General features: G+C 45.6%; 1 protein-coding gene across 2 annotated transcripts in view; it reads right to left on the bottom strand.

Moving 5' to 3' along the window:
• The window catches only part of PLEKHA2 (pleckstrin homology domain containing A2), a 97,390-nt gene that overhangs the window by 71,929 nt on the left and 3,474 nt on the right, over positions 1–21,987 (bottom strand). The window contains exon 1 of one of the 2 annotated variants that reach the window (XM_087969922.1): positions 20,838–21,193. The exons of the other annotated variant lie outside the window; for it this stretch is intronic. The gene's annotated coding sequence lies outside the window, so the exon portion shown is untranslated. Of the gene's footprint in view, positions 1–20,837; positions 21,194–21,987 lie in introns of those variants that run through there. 2 annotated transcript variants of the gene reach the window in all.

The following is a 21,987-nucleotide window of genomic DNA, read 5'->3' as shown; positions in this document are numbered from 1 at the left end:
GAATGGGTGGGGAGGGTTCCCGCGGGCCATGTGGGCGATGCAGCCTTGTGTTTCTGTGCAGCCTGGATTAATTGCTTTGGGGGGTGTGCTCTGGGGGTAACATTTCTCTGTGGCCCACCAAAATTTTCTCACGGCCCACTGGTTAGCGACCGCTAGACTAGATGACCTACATGGTCCCTTCTAACTCTCTTAATCTGTTAATAATTGCCTGGTTTATGCACCTTAACATGGTTTTCTCTGCCTTTGCCTTAACTTGTGATGTAAACTCAGCTACTAGATAGGTAAATCATGTTTCAGTGTTTCCCACAATTTGCAAGCCACAATTCAAGAGACCGTAATATGCCCTCCTACTCTCAACTTGACACCTACCATGGAGCCGCCAAGCTCTGAAGTTTCTGCAGCCCAACCGTTGTCTCTACATCCTTGTAAGAGTAAATGCTGTCCGTAAATGCTAACTAAGCAAGTTTTTAAGGGCACTGTTCTGACCTAAGCCTCGTTCAAAGCAAACAAACACCAAACAGAGATAAAAGCAAAACCTTTTTAATGCTTCTCTGTGAATTCCGTTCATTCACAGTAAAACGCTATTACAAACTAATTGTCCCAGATAAGAAGAAGCCTTGCCATGGATGTGCAGGGCTACCAAGAACAGTAGATTAAATTGCAAAGAAATAATCAAAACCAAAAGTCTCCAAACACAAACCAGGATAGTCCGAACTTCCACAAGACTTGAAGTGCAAGAACTTCTTTGCTTCCTGCAAAGAACCCCCCCTCTGAGGGCTGGCTTTTATCCCTTAAGGCAGGGATCCCCAACCTTTTGACGCCGCGGCCCGGTACCGGTATCAGCTGGGCGCCGCGCCCGGTACCAGCATCAACTGGGCGCCGCCATCTTTTTGACGAAAAAGTGCTTCCGGTGACCTCACCGGAAGCACTTTTTCATCAAAAAGATGGCGGCGCTAGCGCTCTGGTGAGCTTTTGGGTAGAAATGGCTTTCTACCCGGAAAAGCTCACGATGCTGAGCGCCGCCATCTTTTTGTCAAAAAGTGCTTCGGTGAGCTTTCTACCGGAAAAGCTCACCGGAAGCACTTTTTACAAAAAGATGGCGGCGCCAGCAACCAGCGTGCCCGGTAAGACTTGTTCCGCGGCCGGTACCGGTCCGCGGACCGGCGGTTGGGGACCCCTGCCTTAAGGGAGGGACCATCATCTTGTAGCCTTTCTCCCGTCTCCCGTCCTGCTGCAGCTGCTCTTTCCTTCAAGCAGCCCTCTGTGCATGCACATTGGGCACAGGGTCCTCGGCATCACTGCTGCCAGCCTCCACTATCTCTGAAGGCAGCATTCCACTCCCTGATGGTCCTGGCCCCATCCCTCCATCATCTGCAGGCTCCTCATTTGAGTCCTCACTCTCTGAGACCTCAGCCATCCGCACCTGCTGCCAGCGAACCACAACAGGCACTGATGACAGCCAGACAGCCAGTGTCACGCTCCTGTTGGAATCTGATTCTGTGGGGGAGGTTGAACAGCTGACAGGGAGTGGGAGTGTAGCTCCGGTGGCTGTGGAGGAAACTGGGGAAGGGCACAGTCGGCTGGACATTCAGAGGAAGACCCAGGCCCACCCCCTCTGCATCCTAGGGCACACAGGGAGGAACGGATAAGGGAGCAACATGGGTTACGGGGGAGAAAAAAGCCCTGATCCCCTTCATTAGCTGCAGCTGGGAAAACAGGATTTAAAAAGGGCATTTGCACACAGCACTTTGCTGGAAGCAAAGCGTGCATTATCTTTGTTTGTCAAGTCCTATCTGGGTTCTGGTGTCCTCCCAACTGTGTGTCTTTTGTAATCTTTTGAAGTCTTCAATTCCTTATCCTGCCCTGTCTCGTTAATTGCTGCAGCATGGTTTGTGTTGGTTTTTATTTATAATCTATTTGTACTTTGGATTTGGACTGAATTTCTTCTCTTTAAAAACTGTTCTTGGGAGAGTTTTTTCTCCAGCCGATGATAACTGGACATTGGAGGACAAGTTGGGGGAATTAAAGGCATTTTACCTACTTCTGTGACTTTGTTGCTTTTGTGCCACACCCCTTTGGGTCATCACAGCCAGATTTTACTAACCGGCTGGCAATCCTGCATGATAAACCTCGCTTCAAAGTAAATCAGGAAGCCTGTCATTGTGGAGTCTGTCTGGCAAGAAAAAAGACTCCTTATCCACAGGAGATATGCATGTATAAATCTTGTAACAATCCTGGCTAATTGGAAAGCTGATAAAAGTAACACGAGTTAGCCAGCTTGCAGACCTCAGCTAAAAGTTAGGCTTGCAGCAAATCAAATGAGTATTAGATAATTCCTAGGGCATTCATTAGCCAAGACTTGGGAATAGGGACAGCTAGAGAACAATAGAACAAATTGTAGAATTATTACTAAAATGTTTATTAGATGATATTTCTTATTATCTCACTTTGTCCCACCTCCTCCTTTAGTGAAAATGTATAAAATGTACTCAATCCTTTGTTCTTGGCTCTTGGCATTTTGACCAGGAGCCCTTTTCCTTGGAGTACTCCAATAAAAAGCAATCGGAAAACCTGCACCTTGTGTCGGGTGTCTATCATTGCCTCAGACCCGAATTAGGGACAACAGTTATATGTTGAGGACTTGCCTGCACTTCTAAAAGTCCCCTCGCTTTCTTTAAAACGCTGCTCATTTGCTTAGCCTCAGTGTTAATGGGCTACTGGGCCAGTCATGCTGAACAAGGATGAACGATGTTCAAACAGAAACTGTATTTGCTTTGCAAAAAAGAAAAAACAAACAAATTAAAATAGGTCTTCCTTTTAAGTTCCTTTTGAGAGAGAAGCAGAGGTATTGAGGCACCAAAAACCCCATTGCTAGGTCATCCATCCGGAGAGAAAGGGTGGGGGGAAGGTTGGTTGATTTACAACACTGCGATATTACCGCTTTTGCAAATTCAACTTCCTTTTGTGAAATTCTGTTGCATGTTATGTGCCTCATGGCCCAAACCTGAGTGTGTGTATGCACACACAAATGTTCTCGCCATCCAAATTCACTTGCCATATACTAAGTGGAACAGCCCACGATTCACTTTGCAAATGTTGTACCAATGAGAAGCACTTATCCCTGAAACACCCCCCCCACACACACACACAATAAAACCATCACCACCAACAGCCAAAGATATTTTAAAAAAATATATCAAGGACTTTGGAAACAACATTTAGCTTGCTGAGCAGAGTCAAGGAGGCTCTTTAAAATGTTTTAAATGATTTTGATGGAAATGGAAGTTGACACAGAATTTGTTTCTTTGAATCTATATCTATATATAGGCATAAAACAAAGAGAGAGAGAGAGAGATGGAAGGGAAGGATGGGAGAGAGAGGGAGGGAGGGAGAGAGAGAGAAAAAAAGAGATTGTACTTTCTTTCCCATGCAAATAGATTCATCAACTGTCGTTTGCACAGCTATTTGTGATAACTAAATGACTAAGGTCCATTCAATCTGTCTGCATTCAATTCTCAATTACTCCTGACCTAGGTAACAATGACATCCAACACCCAAGAGACAGATAGCAATCAGCAATGGAGAACATGGAGGTTTGAAAAGTATGAAAAAACTTTTTAAAGAAAATAGAAATAATTAATACTAGATGGCGAGGCTTTTGAACAAAACAAGCTTCTTGGGAACAAAGTGCCTGCTATTTACTGGAGAGGATGTAAAGAAAAAAAAGAAGAGGAGAAGGATTGGATTCAAGAAAGCAATCGGAACCCTGCCATATAAAACCATTTTTCCGAAGATCAAAATCCGTTCAGGAAATGATGTTCCCAAGATACATCTCTTTGAAAAGATTCTTCTAACAAAAACGCATTCTGCAAAGCCAAACATTCTTTTTATTTGAAGCAACATCTCTGGCCTCCACAGGCCCACTGGAGTGGGTAGCTATATCAAATCCAATAATTCCATTGGAATCATGGAGCATAGCACAAGGTTTAGTCTGCTCAAGGGATGTTTTTCTGATGGGCTGTGCCTCCTCCCCAACCCATGGTAGCCATCTTGCAAATGGGCAAGACTTCCATTGCTACTATTTTGTAAGTTTATCTACTGCCCTCCTAAACTTAGTTTAGATTACTTTATTGTCACTGCACCTCATACAATGAAATTGTTCTGACCAAGGCCATAATTAAGCACGCACTTAGTTAAAACAACTTGTTTTATTTCAACGCTGGGAATTATGTTCATTCCCAGCCTGTAATCAGTCCCAAACAGTTCCTTGAGATAAGCACCCACCTTTCTCTCCTTTGAATTGCTGCCAATAACTAGAGTGTCAAATGAAGTATAAAAAAATCAACTGAAGTACAAAGTCCACACAGAGCTTCAAGACTGAATCTGAACCGATCGAACGACTTTACTTCCTGCAAAGGTTTCTTCACCTTTGCCTGTCCTTTATGCCTTATGGGAGGGGCAAGCATGTCCCAGCCTTACTCCCAAGTCGCCCCTTTTGTCTCAGCTGCTCTCGCCTTCTAGCAGCTCTGCACACCTGCGCACTGGCAACAGGCTCCGGAGTCAGCACCCCACTCCCAGATGGTCCTGGCCCCATCCCTGCACTTGACACAGGACCCTCGTCCAAGTCCTCTCCAGTCTCCTGGACTAATCCCTTCTTCCCCACTGTCCGATTCTGCTGCCCTCTGCACAGGCTGCCGGCGAACCGCAACAGAAATTAAATACCATCTTCAGTGTACACCATACATTAAAAAAATCTATAAAAATAAACCCAAACACACATCCTTCACACTCCACACATTGAACTGAAAACCCCGATACCGCACCAACACTGTACTATACAGTAGAATTCAACAGAGCTACTGCCCTGGGATAGAAGCTGTTTTTTAGCCTATTTATCCTTGTTTTTATTATCCTGTACCGTCTGCCAGATGGTAATAGTTCAAAAAAAGAGTTCCCAGGATGAGATGGATCTTTGAGGATGTTTTGAACTTTCTTAAGGCAGCGGGAGCTATAAAGCTCTTCCAAAGAGGGGAGAAGGCAGCCAATGATCCTCTGGGCAATGACGTTAACCCTCTGGAGAGCTGTCCTATCTGCTACTGTGCAATTGGCAAACCATACACAGGTTGCAGTAAGTTAAGATACTCTCTATGGTGCAGCGGTAGAAGGTCACCAGCAGTTTTTCATTCCGTTGTTTGTTTCCTGAGAAGTCTCAAATAGTATAATCTCTGCTGGGCCCTTTTGACCAGGGCTGCAACGTCAGGTCCTCTTTTACTTGTATATATTTTTATGATAACTTCAGATATGTTTTCAGTCCTAACCGGTTGTCTATATCCTTAGAGATAACTGAAAGTGCAAATGATTGGCAAGCTCTAGTAATGAAACTCAAGGACCATAATAAAAAACTTGGAAATAGGATAATATAGAAAGAAAATCAAAATCATGCTAAAAGCAACAAGACCTTAGACTTGACAATGAAGATACTTAAGTGGTGGGTACAGTCTGACTTTCAGGATTGACTTCCAACAGTGAAGGAAACAGCAGTCAAGAAATACTTTAGATGGGCGTTTGATAGAACAGTAATGAAGTCTTTGCAAAGATCTTCAAATGCTGTGACTTCTCTATACCTACAAATCATGCAAGCAGTGTATTTTTTTCCCTAGGACATTTTATGGAAGAGAAAATTGGAATTCAAAGAAACAGCATAGAAAATCTATTGATGCTTTTGAATATTGGAGAAGAGTCCTGAAAAAAAAACTGGACAGCTGAGAAGACCATCAAATCATAATTCTCCTAGTCCTTCTTTTCACCACACTAGGCACACCTAATTTCTGCAAACATACTGCATGAAGAATGGTTGCAAGAATTGGGCTTGTCTAGCCTAGTGAACGGAAGGGCTAGGGGAGACATGACAGCGGTGTTCTAATATACATCACAACCATTGTAGATACATCCTGGTACTTGAATTCTGATTACATAACTTTGTGGATATGGTGACAATTTTAACCACGAGTTTGTAAGCAGTTTTTTCAGTGCTGTTATAACTTTTAATGGTCACTAAACAAATGCTTGTTAAGTTGAAGACTACCTGCATATATTTTTAAAGTCACTGTTTTGTTACCCTGCCCTCTTCTGTTTCTCCTTTCACCACCCCATGGTGAATTCCTGGGCCTTGAAAAGTTAAGAAAAACGGTGGAGAAGATCAATGAAGGAAAATCGTTGTGGAGATCATCCCACAACTTCCCACTTGCAGATCTCCAAGGAGTATTACACATTGGCAACAAAAAACAGAACACTAAATACAAAATGGGAGGATACGACCTCGTCAGCAGTCGCCAACCGGTGGGCCACGGCCATGAGAAAATTTTGGTGGGCTGCAGAGAAATCTCACCCCTAGAGCACCCCCCCAAAAAGCAATTAATCCAGGCTGCGCAGAAACACAAGGCTGCTCAGCCCACATGGCCTGTGGGAACCCTCCCCGCCCACTCACTCTTTACCCGGCAAACTTACCTGCTAAATTGCTATTTTTCCTTTTTCTGACCATTATCTGTTCTGCTGTGCCGGGAGATTTAGATTAGCTAGGAAGCAGGAAATGGTTGGATTTCTTGCTTTCTAGCTAAGCACAGCCAAACCTCCCTTAGGACTGAAGGTTTGCTTGCAAGCAAATTCAGTGCAGACTCACAGCAAGCAAATTTGAGAGACTGAGCTAGCCGATGGCAGATAGATAGATCACTGAATGATTCTGTGAGCAACTCAAACTGCCTGCTTTGCCTGATTTTGGATAAAAGTTGCTTTTTATATAAAAAATTCAATATTTACATACATGGTGTGTTGTGAGTTAATTTTGTGAGTTTGCTAGCAAATTTTATGTGACAGACTGAGCTAGCTGATGGCAGAGAGATAGATCTCTGAATTAATCTGTGATTCTGTGAGCAACTCAATCTGCCTGCCTGCTTTGCCTGATTTGGGGTAAAAGTTGCTCTTTTTTTATTAAAAAAATCAATATTTATATAAATATTTATAATATTTACATACAAGCCATGCCCAGCCAGTCACCTGACCACCAAGCCACACCCACAAATTAGGCCATGCCGACAGAACCAGTTAGTGGTCCCTGGGATCTAAAATTATGCGTTTGGTGGTCCCTGAGGTCCAAAAGGTTGGCGACCCCTGTCGTAGACGACCCTCACTCTGTCAAGGACCAAGGAGTACTCATCTCAAATGATCTAAGCCCCAGAGCTCACTATAACAGCATTGCCAAAAAGGCACTTAAGCTACTTTTGTGAAGCTTCTTCTCCAGTAACATTGAACTGCAAACCAGGGCATACAAAACCTTTGCCAGATCAATTCTTGAATACAACTCATCTGCCTGGAATCTACACTGTATAACGGACATTAATACAATTGAGCGAGTCGAGAGGTATTTCCTGAGAAGAGTACGACACTCCTCAGCTTTCAATACATTACCTTATGTCACCAGGCTTGAAATTTTGGACCTAGGCAACTTAGAACTACGCCGCCTACGGTCTGACCTAAGCTTAGTACACAAAATTGTCTGCTACAACGTCCTACCTGTCAATGACTACTTCAGCTTCAACCACAAAAACACACAGGCAAACAATAGATACAAACTCAAAGTAAACTGCTCCAAACTCGATTGCAGAAAATACAGCTTCAGCAACAGAGGGGTCAAGGACTCAAATGCACTACCTGACTCTGTTGTCACATCCTCAAACCCCAAAACTTTAACCTTAAGCTATCTACTGTGGACCTCACTACATTCCTAAGAGGTCTGTAAGGGGGCGTGCATAAGCACACCGGCGTGCCTACCGTCCCTGTCCTACTGTTCCCATTTATTCGTACTCAGGTATTATGTATATACTTATACCTGTTTTTACTTATATGTTTATATGTTATGTTATATTTATACTTGTTTTCTCATGCATGCATATCAAACAAATAAAATAAATAAAAATAAATAAATACAATAAAATAGGCCAGAGTTCTGATCTATAACTGCACATCTTGATAAGACCACACTTGGAATATTGCAAATGTTGGTTGCCATGAGATAAATAAAATGGACTAGAATAGAATAGAATTCTTTATTGGCCAAGTATGATTAGACACACAAGGAATTCGTCTTGGTGCAAATGCACTCAATGTACATAAAAGAAAAGATACTTTTGTCAAGAGTCAAGAATCATAAGGAAGAACACTTAATAATCGTCATCGGGTACAAAAAGCAATCAAATCATACTAGGAAACGGTCAATATAAATTGTAAGGATACAAGCAACAAAGTTACAGTCCTGCAGTCACAAGTGAGGGGGATGGATGATAAGGAGTGATGGGAAGATTAATAGCAATGCAGATTTTGAAAAAAGTTGGACAGTGTTGAGGGAATTATTTGTTTAGCAGAGTGATGTTGAGACTCTGGAAAGAGTGCAGAGAACAGCAACAAAAAGGATTAAGGGACTAGAGGCTAAAACGTATGAAGAACGGCTGAAGAAAGTAGGTATGTCTGGTTTCGTGAAAAGAAGAACTAGGGGTGACGTGATAGCAGAGTTCCAATATCTGAGGGGCTGCCACAAAGAAGAAGAGGAGGTCAACTTATTCTCCAAAGCACTAGAAAGCAGGAAAAGAAGCAACAGATGGAAACTAATCAAGGGGAGAAGCAACCTAGAACTAACTAATTTTCTAACAGTGAGAACAATTAAACAATGGAACGGCTTGCCTTCAGAAGTTGTAGGTGCACCAACCTAGAGGCTTTTAAGAAATTGGACAACCATTTGTCTGAAGTGATGTAGGCAGTGGTGGGATTCAGCCAGTTCGCATCAGTTCGGGGGAACTGGTTGTTGATTTTCTGAGCAGTTTGGCAAACTGGTTGTTGGGAGGCATCATTAGAGCAGAGAACCGATTGTTAAATTATTTGAACCCCATCACTGGGTGTAGGATTTTCTGCTTGAGCACAGTTGGACTAGAAGGCCCCTTCCAAGGCCCCTTCCAATCAGTGGTGGTATTCTACCGGTTCGACCCAGTTCTGCAGATCCGGTAGCAGCAATGAGCAGCAGAAACTGAACCAGTTCTCGCTGCCTCTCTGCTGTTGGGCCCACTCGCCTGCCAGGGCTCCAATACTCACTTTTATCCGCTGAATTTGAAGCGCAACGGCTTTGCACGGCATACAATAGTGTCGCCCCGCAGCTGCTGAAGCGACCGGGATCGTGCAGGCTTGCAGGAGGCGAGTGAGAACGCCTCTGAGCCTGTGCAAAGTGCGCGTTTGGCGTACGCATGCACACACTTTGTGTGCACACATGCAAAGGGCGCCCACCAAGCCACGCCCACCGAACCGGTGGCAAAAATATTTGAATCCGACCACTCCTTTCAACTCTGTTGGTCTGTTATTCTGTCCAATGGGAAAAGGTGGTTTCATTCTACTGGCAAAGCATTGAAACCTCCAGCTACCAAAAAAAAAAAAAAAAAGACTTTTGGATGAACACAACCGTTAAGCTAATCCTCTTTCATTCCAGGGAACGCAGCCAAGTTTCTAAGTGTCTTTAGTCTGCTCAGCTTCCTCTCCTAATGTTCAATCCCATGGTGACTTATCGATTGGAAAGGAGGAAGACGCCTGCAATGCACCCATTGAAACCGACCAACCTTTGCCTGGGACAGAAACAGCGGGAAGAGAAACAGGGGATGCAAAACCAACCTCTAAAGAAAGAAAAGTCAACTATCTCTCTTAGCTATTCGTGCCCAGACATGTTTACCCAGCAAAGCTGAGTAACCTTAAAATAAGTTTTCCCAAGGCTGCAGATAAGCACCGATAGATTATATTATGGGCACCAGGTTTTCCTTCTTCAAAAGTACATAACACAGGTGCAAGATAAGCAGCGAGTTAATCAGCAGAATGTTAAAAGTGGATGTTTTTTTTTTTCTTCTTCCTAACCTGGGGATGCAACTAAGTTTTACATGTCAAATGTCTATCTGTAAAGAAGCCCTGCCTGAGAAAAAAAAGAAATTGGGAAGGACAAGAAAGGATAGAGAATATAAGAACCCTTAACAATACAGATAGACCTCGACTTACGACCACAACTGAGCCCAACATTTCTGTTGCTAAGCAACACACTTGTTAAGTGAGTTTTGACCCTGTTTTATGACCTTGCTTACTGCCCTTGAAAAGTGAATCACTGCGGTTGATAAATAAGTAACCCAGTTGTTAAATGAATCTGGCTTCTCCATTGACTTGACTTGGGAGAAGATCATCGTTTCATAGTTTTGGAGTTGGAAAGGACCTTGAAAGTCATCTAGACCAGCGGTCCAGAGGTCACCAACTGGTGGGCCGTGAGAAAATTTTGGTGGGCTGCAGAGAAATCTCACCCCCAGAGCACCCCCCCCCAAAGCAATTAATCCAAGCTGCACAGAAACACAAGGCTGCGCCACCCACATGGCCCACAGGAACCCTCCCTGCCCACTCACTCCTTACCTGGGAAACTTGCCTGCTAAATTGCTATTTCTCCTTTTTTCAGGTGTTCTGCTGTGCCGGGAGATTTAGATTAGCTAGGAAGCAGGAAATGGTTGGATTTCTTGCTTTCTAGCTAGTCTTTAGATCTTTGGCTCTGCTTTTAAGCACAGCCGAATCTCCCTTAGGACTGAAGTTCAGTTATTCAGACTCAGGGCAAGCAAATTTGAGAGACTGAGCTAGCCGATGGCAGATAGATAGATCACTGAATGATTCTGTGAGCAACTCAATCTGCCTGCCTGCTTTGCCTGATCTTGGGTAAAAGTTGCTCTTTTTTAAATAAAAAATTCAATATTTACATACATGGTGCGTTGTGAGTTAATTTTATGAGTTTGCTTGCAAGCAAATTTTATGAGTTTGCTTGCAAGCAAATTTTATGTGACAGACTGAGCTAGCCGATGGCAGATAGATAGATCTCTGAATGAATCTGTGATTCTGTGAGCAACTCAATCTGCCTGCCTGCTTTGCCTGATTTGGGGTAAAAGTTGCTCTTTTTTTATAAAAAAATAATAATCAATATTTATATAAACATTTATAATATTTACATAAAAGCTATGCCCAGCCAGTCACATGACCACCAAGCCACACCCACATATTTGGCCACGCCCACAGAACCGGTTAGTGGTCCCTGGGATATAAAATTATGAGTTTGGTGGTTCCTGAGGTCGAAAAGATTGGCGACCCCTGTTCTAGTCCAACCCCGTCTAGGCAGGTAACCCTACACCACTTCAGAAAGATGGTCGTCCAATCTCTTCTTCAAAATTTCCAGTGTTGGAATGTTCACATCTTCTGGAGGCAAGTTGTTCCACGGGTTAATTGTTCCAACTTTCAGGAAATTTCTCCTTAGTTCTAAGTTGCTCCTCTCCTTGATGAGTTTTCACCCATTGCTTCATGTCCTGCCCTCAGAGGCTTTGGAGAATAGCTTGACTCCCTCTTCTCTGTGGCAGCCCCTGAGATACTGGGACACTGCTATCATGTCACTCCTAATCCTTATTTTCATTAGACTAGACCCGTGATGGTGAACCTATGGCACGCAGAGCCATTTGTGCGGGCATGTGAGCCCCAGGCAAACTTACCTCACTGCGCATGCACGCGCCTGCCAGCTGATTTTTTGGGCCTTTCTCAGCCTGGCAGAGGCTTGAGGGAAGCCTCTGCAGCCTTTGCAGGCCGAAAAATAGGCCCGTTTCATCACTTCCTGTATTTTCAGAAATACCGGAAGTGACAAAACGGACCCATTTTTTGGCCTGCAAACTCTGCAGAGGCTTCCCCTCAAGCCTCTGAGAGGCCGAAAAAGGCCTCAAATGGGCCCAAAATCAGCTGGGAGGTGCAGTGCAGGTAAGGGGGCAAGCAGGTGAGTAGGGAGGGGGGCGTGCACATTGCCTTCTGGGTGCTGGCACATGAGTGCGCCCGTGCAAGCCTGCACACAATTTTTGGCACAGGAGCCAAAAAAGGTTAGCCACCACTGGATTAGAGAGTCCCCTCATCAGCCTGGTTGCTCTTCTCTGCACTCTTTCTAGAGTCTCAACATCTTTTTTACATCGTGGCGACCAAAACTGAATGCAGGATTTAAACGGTTGCCTTACCAAGGCCTGATAAAGTGATATTAACACTTCACGGGATCTTGAGATCACATGGCCTTGGGACACTACAGCTGTCATAAATATGAACCGGTTGCCAAGCATCTGAACTTTGATCACATGGCTGAATTTTGAACAAGTGGTTGTTAAGTCGAGAACTAGCTGTATCTGGCAGGAAGGAAAGACACGGGTCATTCATTTTTAACAATTGTTTTAAAGGTCCTTATGGCTGTCATTGTAGCAGCATGATGGTTAAGAAAAGGTTCTAATCTGATTAAAGGGGGAAAAAACCACAAACACCTTTATTTGTACTTGGAAACCGCTTCTGGACTTTCGGCTTGAGGTGGAGGGAAAATGAAACTTTGATTTTGGGATTTACCAATTAGATAGATTTCTTTTTAAAGAAATGGTTAGTTTATAGTATTAGGAAAAAGGAAAAGGTGAGGGTAGATGTTAATGCCTTATTTTACTACAGCAAAGGAGTTGGAAGTCAACGCCTTTAATTTTTTTTATTTTCCCACCACCCACTTCCCTTTTCCCTTCCCTAGTTTCCCTAATATTTACTTTTGTAATCTCTTCGTATGTCATTATTAAAAAAACTAATAAAAAAACTATAAATCTAAAAAAGAAAGAAAGAAAACGTTCTAATTCACTCTTAGACATACAAGCTGCCTGGGTGACCTGGAGCTGGTTCAGTTCCCTCTCAGTACAATGTACAGTTTAAGTCCTTAACGTGCGACCGTTGCTTAGAATTCCAACGGCATTGAATCAAGTGATTTATACAACCAGTTCTCACACTTAATGACTGTTGCCGTATCCCCACAGTCACGTGATCAAAATTCAGGCAACTGGCACGTATTTGCAAGAGCTGCATCATCTCAAGTTCATAGTTGCAGGAACTGGGCATGGCTAGTCTAGGGAAGAGAAGGACCAGGAGAGACAGGATAGCAGTCTTCCAATATTTGAGGTGGTCAAGCTATTTTCCAAAGCACCTGTAGGCCAGACAAGGAATAATGGATGGAAACTGAACAGGGAAAGAGATTCAACCTGGAAATAAGGAGGAATTTTCTGACAGTGAGAACAATCAACTAATGGATCAGAAGTTGCCTTCGGAAGTTGTGGGAGCTTCATCCCTGGAGGCTTTCAAGAAGAGACTGGACTGCCATCTGTCAGAAATGGTGTAGGGGGGTTGGACTAGATCAGTGATCCCCAACCTTTTGACGCCGCGCCCGGCACCGGCATCAGCTGGGCCGCGCCCGGCGCATCAGCTGGCACCGCCATCTTTTTGATGAAAAAGTGCTTCCGGTGACCTCACCGGAAGCATGTTTTCATCAAAAAGATGGCGGCGCTGCGCTCGTGAGCTTTTCCGGGTAGAAATGGCTTTCTACCCGGAAAAGCTCATCGAAGCGCTACGCCGCCATCTTTTTGATGAAAACGTGCTTCCGTGAGCTTTCTACCCGGAAAAGCTCACCGGAAGCACTTTTTCATGAAAAAAAGATGGCGGCGCCCAGCAAGCCGCGGCCCGGTAGGAGTTGTTCTGCGGACCGGTACCGGTCCGCGGACCGGTGGTTGGGGACCCCTGGCCTAGATGACCTACAAAGTCCCTTCCAACTCTGTGAATCTGAATCTTAAGTCTTAAAGTTGCCAGTGTTACAAACCCCTGTTCTAAACAAAGTTCCTGCCTCCTTTTTTACCCTACTTGGTTGCCTATAGACCAGGTCTCAGCTGCATTTGGCACGGCAAGCTCTCTTCTTGTTCAATCTGCTGAGGAAAAGAGAAACATAGCCTTCTTTTTTTAAAGGAGGATGCCCAGCAATCAGATTAACAGTCGAAACTGGCCCAAAGTGAGCGAAACTCAAATCCTCGCATTAGCACAGTGTGCAGCTTTAGTCCAGCCAGCCAGCCAGCCGCTCACTTTCTTTTTCTGCCTAATCTCGCCAGAGATAATGTCGTATGGGACTGCATGTCCTGTTTTCAGTTCTCATAGAATGAAAAGAAGTGCCAGACAGCCAAAGTCTGGCGAGTTTCAAGGTACAACTGTTCTATTTTGGTGCTATCGGGTTGGTTGGTTGCATGCATGCATACAAACTGTCAGATAGAAAAAGCAAGGACAAAACCCAGAGTAAGTTGCCCTCATCCCACCGATCGTAAAACGTAAGAGGCAGTCCTGGAACTTATGGACACAACTGAGCCCAACATTTCCATTGCTAAGTGAGACCGTCGTTCAGCAAATTTCACCCTATTTTACTACCTTTCTCTATAGAGCCTTGGTGGCGCAGTGGTCAGAATGCAGTCTTGCATGCTAATTCTGCCGACTGCCAGCAGTTCGATTCTGACTCAGCCTTCTATCCTTCCGAGGTCGGTAAAAGCAGGACCCAGATTGTCGGGGGCAAGAGGCTGACATTGTAAACCGCTTAGAGAGGGATTTAAAGCACTGTGAAGCGGTATATAACTAAGTGCTATTGCTATTGTCCTTCCTTCCTTCCTTCCTTCCTTCCTTCCTTCCTTCCTTCCTTCCTTCCTTCCCTCTAACCACTGCCAGCAGTTCGATTCTGACCAGTTCAAGGTTAACTCAGCCTTCCATCCTTCCGAGGTTGGTAAAATGAGGACCCAGATTGTTAGGGGCCAGAGGCTGACTCTGTGAACTGCTTAGAGGAGGCTGTAAAAAACATTGTGAAGAGGTATATAAGTCTTGCCAGAGTTATGTGAATCACTGAAATCCTTAAGTTAGGTTGTTAAGTGAATCTGGCTTCCCCGTTGATTTTGCTTGCCAGAAGGTCAGAAAAAGTGATACCATGATCCCAGGACACGGTAACCATCATAAATATGACTCAGTTGCCAAGCATTTAAATTTTGACCATGTGACCATGGGGCTAGCATTAGCAATAGCACTTAGACTTATTATATACCGCTTCACAGTGCTTTTACAGCCCTCTCTAAGCGGTTTTACAGAGTCAGCCTCTTGCCCCCCAACAATCTGGGTCCTCATTTTACCCACCTCAGAAGGATGGAAGGCTGACTCAACCTTGAGCCGGTCAGGATCGAAATGCTGGCAGCGAGCTGAATTAGCCTGCAATACTGCATTCTGATAGATAAAGTTTGATAGATAGATAGATGATAGATAGACAATAGATAGACAGACAGACAGCAGATTGAGATATAACAGAAAGAGATGGCAGATGATAGAACCATGATGGTGAACCGGTGGCACGCAGAGCCCTCTCTGCGGGCATGTGCGCCATCGCCAGCTGCTCTTCTGGTTTCCAGCATGCGCATACGCACCAGCCAGCTGGTGTTTGGTTTCTGAAGCATGCACAGGTGTTCTGGCGCACGCACATTTCAGTTTGGGCACTCAGTGCCAAATAAGTTCACCATCACTGTGATAGATAGATAAGTAGAGATAGACGATATACACATATTAATAGATGATAGACAAACAGACAGACAGAAACAGTGACAGAGAGATACATAGAGATAAGACATTGATAGCAATAGCACTTAGACTTATATACCGCTTTCTAGCCCTCTCTAAGCTGTTTACAGAGTCAGCCTATTGTCCCCCAACAATCTGGGTCCTCATTTTACCCATCTCGGAAGGATGGAAGGCGGAGTCAACCTGGAGCCGATAAGAATTGAACTGACTGCTAGCAGTCAACAGAAACAGCCTGCAGTACTGCATTCTAACCACTGCGCCACCCTGGCGCTTATGCTGCAACTGTCATAAATGCGAAAAACAGTCGTAAGTCAGTGCTGCTGTAACTTTGAACAATCACAAACAATCAGTTGTAAGTTGAGGGCTACCTGTAATTTGCCAATTCAGAATACCTGTAGCTTCAAGAGAGAGCGGAATATAATTTAATTTCCAGGAGGAAAATATTTTGAACTCCCAAAGAGCAGGACGGGGGAAGGGCAAAGGCTGCGCGTGTGTTAACAGCAGATACGACCGGAGCTAAAAGTGAACAGGCCACTAAAGTGCAACAGATGAGGGGATTCCCCAGAGAGGAAGGAGGTCAATCTATTCTCCAAAGCACCCGAAGGCCAGACAAGGAATAATGGATAGAAACTGAACAAGGAGAGAGATTCAACCTGGAAATAAGGAGAAACTTTCTCTTATGTAAAAATTTTCTCCTATTTAAAAAAGAAAGAAAGACAAGGTTCCAATTCACTCTTAGTCATACAAGCTGCCTAGGTCAGGGGTCTCCAACCTTGGCAACTTTAAGCCTGGAGGACTTCAACTCCCAGAATTCCCCAGGCTGGGGAATTCTGGGAGTTGAAGTCCTCCAGGCTTAAAGTTGCCAAGGTTGGAGACCCCTGGCCTAGGTGACCTGGAGCTGGTTCAGTTCTCTTTCAGTACAATGTACAGGTAAGTCCTTAACTTGCAGCCATTTGATTAGTGGCTGTCTGAATTCCAATGGCACTGAATCAAGTGATTTACACAACCAGTTCTCACACTTAATGACTGTTGCTGTATCCCCACAGTCACGTGATCAAAATTCAGGCAACTGGCACGTATTTACAAGAGTTGCATCATCTCGGGTTCATGGTTACAGGAACTGGGCTTGGCTAGTCTAGTGAAGAGAAGGACCAGGGGAGACAGGATAGCGGTCTTCCAATATTTGAGGGGCTGCCACAGAGAGGAGGAGGGTTCAAGCTGTTTTCCAAGGCACCTGAAGGCCAGACAAGGAATCATGGATGGAAACTGAACAAGGAGAGATTCAACCTGGAAATAAGGAGGAATTTCCTGACGGTGAGAACAATCAACCCATGGAACAGAAGTTGCCCTCAGAAGTTGTGGGAGTGTTATCCCTTGAGACTTTCAAGAAGAGATTGGACTGCCACCTGTCAGAAATGGTGTAGGGTCTCCTGCTTGGGTGGGTGGGAGTTGGACTAGATGACCTCTAAAGTCCCTTCCAACTCTGTTAATCTGTTAAACACCCATCTGTACTGTCCATCAGATTCAAACACCTCTACAGGTAGCCCTTGACTTCCAACACTTCATTTAGTGACCATTCAAAGTTACAACGGCATGGGGAAAAAAGTGACTTATGACTGGTTTTCAGACTTACGACCGTTGCAACATCCCCACGGTCATGTGAATTTCTAGTCAGATGCAACTGACTCATACTTATGATGGTCGCAGGGTCCCAGGGGGGTCGTGTGATCCCCTTTTGCGCCCTTTTGACAAGCAAAGTCAACGGGGAAGGCAGGTTCGCTTAACAACCATCTTGCTAATTTAACAACTGCAGGGATTCACTTCATGAACATGGCAAGAAAAGTTGTAAAATGGGGGGCAAAACTCAACCGATTTCTCACTTAGCAACATAAATTTTGGGCTCAATGGCAGCCGTATATTGAGCACTACCTGTATACCGCCAGCTTTGTGACTCCTCTGCAGCTTTGCATTCTCCAAATGGTCTTTCTTTTCCTTCTCTCAATATAATTAGAACAGGGGTGTTAACTCAAGGCCTGTGGGTCAGATCTGGCCCTTATATCTGGCCCATGGGGCCAGTCTAGAAATATCAAAGGACCGGCCTGCAGTGCCTCCGCCAGCCAAAATGGGCAGATTTAAGCTCCCCGCAAGGCCCATAGTGCTGCTGGAGGCCGGGCAGGCTAAAAACAGGCCACGCAGGGCCTCCATGTGGCCCATTTTCAGCCGGAAGTGTTCTGACCAAGGCTTCCTGAGATCATAATTAAGCATACACTTAGTCCAAACAACTCAAACAGTTCCTCGAGATAAGCACCCACCTTTCTCTCCTTTGAATTGCTGCCAACAACTAAAGTGCCAAATTAACTATAAAAAAACCAGAGTACAAAGGCCACACAGAGCTTCAAGGTTTAATCCGAACAGAGCGAATGACATTGCTTCCTGCAAAGTTTCCTGTCCCTTTGAACTTCCTTTATATCTTATGGGAGGAGCAATCATCTCCCAGCCTTACTCCTGAGTCTCATTTGTCTTAGCTACTCTAGCCTTCTGGCAGCTCTGTGCACACATGCACTGGGAACAGGCTCCCCTTGTTCCTCTGCCTCGCTGCTGTCAGATTTTGGAGGCTCCGGAGTCCAGACATAACTCATAACTGTGTCCTGTCAGACACAGGACCTTCGTCCGAGTCCTCCCCAGACTCCCGGACTGGTCCCTGTTCTTCCCCACTGTCCGATTCTGCTGCTGCCTCTGCAGGCTACTGCCTCCGCAGGCTGCTGGTGGACCACAACAGGAAGAGTGCTGGAGGCAGCCATGGAGGCTGAAAATGAGATGTTGGGGAGGGGCATGCCCCATTTTGGCCAGCAGGGTGCCACAGGAGGCATCCATCTTGTCTTCGCCCCGCATTCCCTATCCCCCCCACATTGGTCCATGTTGGAAAACTCCAATGCTGATCTGGCCCTCAAAGAAATCCAATTTGACACCCTGGACTAGAATGCGAAAGGGGCTGAGTCAGAGAGCAGGGAGAATATGGAGAGGGGTTTAATGGGAATCCCAAACCATGTTAAAAGACTCCTCACCAGCATCTACTTTGCCAAGAAACCCTGCCTTTAACCAAAGGTTAAAAAATAAACAAACCAAGTTTCCGCTTGAGAGCCAGTTTGGTTAAAGCAACAACGGCTACAAACTGGGAGACCACAAATTCTATTCTTAGGCACAAAGCCAGCTGGGTGACTTCGAGCCAGTCACTTTCTCTCAGCCCTAAAAAGGAGGCAATGGCAAACCACTTAAAAAAAAAAACCCACATGTCCAGGCAAGTCTCTGATGAAACAGAAGAACAAAAACTTATTGCATTTAAACTTTTTAGACCAAACTTTTTTTAGACATTTGACTCAAGCATTCATATGCGGATCAACCTTTTGATTCTTCTCTTTCCCCTTCCCACCTCCTTTTTGGCTTTTCTATTTTCTATTTTATTCTATACTCTAATAAAATGTTGACATTTAATTTTTACCATATAAATGTTTGCAAGGGGAAATGCTTCTGTAAAAAAAAAAAAAATCACACTGCCAAACAGCTTGAATTCCGGTGGCCCCATTAAACTGTACTTAAACCAACCTGAAGGTAACATTTTTATATACTTAATATATCTGTTTTCTGACATCAAATAGAGCAGAGGTCTCCAAACTTGGCAACTTTAAGACTCATGGACTTCAACTCCCAGAATTTCTCAGCCAGCATAGTCCACAAGTCTTAAAAGTTGCCAAGTTTGGGGACCCCTGAAATAAAGTATATTTTGCCTACTCAAAGGACACTGAGTTTCACTTTAAGAAAACAAACAAACAAACACAACTATCTTGGAAAATAGGAGGACTGCCTCCTCTGGCTCACAATCCAGCACTTTTGCAGCTAAACCAACTTGTGCACCTGATAACAGAACCAAAAGTTCACTCTTTGGCCTGCTGACCAAGATGCTCCTAGACAGGGAAAGAGATACCAAGCAACTGCAGACAATTCAAGCTCCGGATAAAAACTTTGGGCTGGGAATTCCCTGTTCCTAAAAGGATCGGAAGGCCCTGGCTTTGGAATGCAAGGAAAGGACCTATTGATAGCAGCAGCACTTAAGACTTATATACTGCTTTACAGCCCCTCTCTAAGCTGTTTTACAGAGTCAGCCTCTCGCCCCCAACAATCTGGGTCCTCATTTTACCCACCTCGGAAGGAGGGAAGGCTGAGTCAACCTTGAGCAAGTCAGAATTGAATCTCCTGGCTGTGGGCCGAGTCAGCCTGAAATATTGCACTGTGCACCATGGAAGGAAGGAAGGAAGGAAGGAAGGAAGGAAGGAAGGAAGGAAGGAAGGAAGGAAGGAAGGAAGGAAGGAAGGAAGGAAGGAAGGAAGGAAGGACAATAGCAATAGCACATATAACAATAACACTTATATACCACTTCACAATGCTTTTACAGCCCCCTCCAAGCTGTTTTACAGAGTCATCATAATTGTCCTCCAACAATCAGGGGCCTCATTTTACCCATCTCGGAAGGAAGGCTGAGTCAACCTGGAGCCAGTGAGAATCGAACTCCTGCCTCTGGGCTGAGTCAGCCTGAAATATTGCACTCTAACCACTATGCAGGTATGCAGGAAGGACGGACATTAGCAATAGCATTTATATACCGCTTCACAGTGCTTTGACAGCCCTCTCTAAGCGGTTTGCAGAGTCAGCCTATTGTCTCCCAACAATCTGGCTCCTCATTTTTACCCACCTGGAAGGATGGAAGGCTGAGTCAACCTTGAGCTGGTCAGGAGTGAACTCCTGGAGCAAGCAGTGAGTTAGACCAGGGATCTCCAACCTTGGCAACTTTAAGCCTGGAGGACTTCAACTCCCAGAATTCCCCAGCCAGCTGGCTGGGGAATTCTGGGAGTTGAAGTCCTCCAGGCTTAAAGTTGCCAAGGTTGGAGACCCCTGAGTTAGACTGTATTCTACCCCCGCCCCGTACGATTCCAACTTCGTTGCAAGATCCCAGCGCAAAAGTAACCCGGGATCGGTTGAGCAAGCGGAGTCAAAAGAGAAAGGAAGGCCGGATCAAGTGATCCCCACTGCAGATTCGTTAGGTTGCAAGAGGTCTCTCTGCCCTGGGTGCAGTTTAAAGGGCCCCTCTAGACAGATTCCTTGGGTAGAAAAAGAGAAGAAGAAGAAGAAGGAAAAAAAAAAAAAAGAGGCTCAAAGCGGAACTTTGCCAAGCCCTTGCCCCAATCCTACGCCCCACTCCTTCCCTCGGCTGCCAACCGCGCGAGCTCTCCCCCGACGGAGTTCAAGGCGAAGCGAACCTTGTGGCGACTTCTTTGGCTCGTCTCAAAGCGCCGGCGGGAGCCGCACCCTTGCGCCCCAAGCGCAGCAGGAGGACCCTCGGCTCCGCTCGCCCCCGCCGCTGCTCCGGAGCCCCGGGAGGGAAGAAGGCAGGTTGCTCATCTTCCACTCCGGGCCCTCCTCGGCTTCCGAGCCCGACCCATTGCGCCACCTTCCCGTCCTCCAGCGGCGGGGCGCGCCCGAAGCTCCAGCCCCCTACGCGGGTGGGTGTGTTTGGGTGCGCGCAGCACGCACGCCGCCCCATCCCTCCTCCTCCTTCTCCTCCTCCCCGAAAAGGGCATCTACTCGGTCCCTCCTCTCCAAAGGGACGTTCCCACGGGGTCCCCACGCGCTTTCCTCGCCCGGCCTGGCTGCTGCAACGCGCGCGCTCGCACACACACACACAAATACACACATACTCACACGCACACAAACACACACACACACACATAAATACACACACATAAATTACACACACACACAAATACACACACGCACACACATCACGGGAGGCTCTCCGGCCCCACCGGGCGTCTCTTCCAGAGCCGGGCGGCCAGACTCACCGCCCGGCGGGGTTTGTGGCCGGCGTGGAGGCGCCAGCCGGCCACAAACCCCGCACATGGCCGGGGAGAGATCGGAGCGCCGTCCAGCCTTGGATGCAAAAAGCCACGGCTGCCGTTCGGCTCCCAGGATCGCGCTGCCTTCTCCGCCGTGGCTTTCTTTCTTTCTTTCTTTCTTTCTTTCTTTCTTTCTTTCTTTCTTTCTTTCTTTCTTCTTTCTTTCTTTCTTTCTTTTTCCTTCCTTCCTTCCTTTCTTTCTTTCTTTTTTCCTTCCTTCCTTCCTTCCTTCCTTCCTTCCTTCCTTCCTTCCTTCCTTTCCTTTCTTTTCCTTCCTTCCTTTCTTTCCTTTTCTTTCTTTTCCTTCCTTCCTTCCTTCCTTTCCTTTTCTTTCTTTTCCTTCCTTCCTTCCTTCCTTTCCCTTTCTTTCCCTTCCTTCCTTCCTTCCTTTTCCGGGTTCCTTAACGCTTCCCATTCGCCAAAGCCAGCCCCGGATGTAGAGTGGAGGCAGGCAACGCCCGCGCGAAGCCTTGGCCATCGCTTGCCTGGGTGCCGCGGGGTTGGGTCTGGACCC

This window comes from Notechis scutatus, chromosome 7, assembly GCF_049901735.1.
Source record: "Notechis scutatus isolate UNSWTSFEM ecotype Mainland chromosome 7, rNotScu1.2, whole genome shotgun sequence".
Taxonomy (NCBI): domain Eukaryota; kingdom Metazoa; phylum Chordata; class Lepidosauria; order Squamata; family Elapidae; genus Notechis; species Notechis scutatus.
The sequence above is the reverse complement of the archived record's forward strand: the minus strand, read 5'-3'. Positions and strand labels throughout refer to the sequence as shown.